The sequence below is a fragment of the Egretta garzetta genome, unplaced genomic scaffold (genome assembly GCF_000687185.1).
Source record: "Egretta garzetta isolate BGI_Z169 unplaced genomic scaffold, ASM68718v1 scaffold266, whole genome shotgun sequence".
Taxonomy (NCBI): Eukaryota; Metazoa; Chordata; class Aves; order Pelecaniformes; family Ardeidae; genus Egretta; species Egretta garzetta.
This window is the reverse complement of record NW_009260064.1, coordinates 23522-23779: the sequence shown is the minus strand read 5'-3', so window position 1 is coordinate 23779 and position 258 is coordinate 23522.

Here is a 258-nt window from a genome sequence, read left to right as displayed (position 1 = left end):
GCCTGCGGTGGCAGGGCGGGGCTGCCCGGATGCCTGCATCCCCTTCCCCTCCCCCTCTCGTTAATAACCTCCCGTTAATTACGATTAGGCTGGGATTAATTGCCATGGGAACCCCCATGGGGGGGGACATGGGGGGACACACACGGACGCAGAGCTGTCCCCATGGCACTCCCCATCCCCCGTGTGACCCTGGGGTGACCCCAGGGTGGCCCCAGGGTGACCCCTGTCCCCAGTGCATTCCCATCCCTGGGGTGTCCC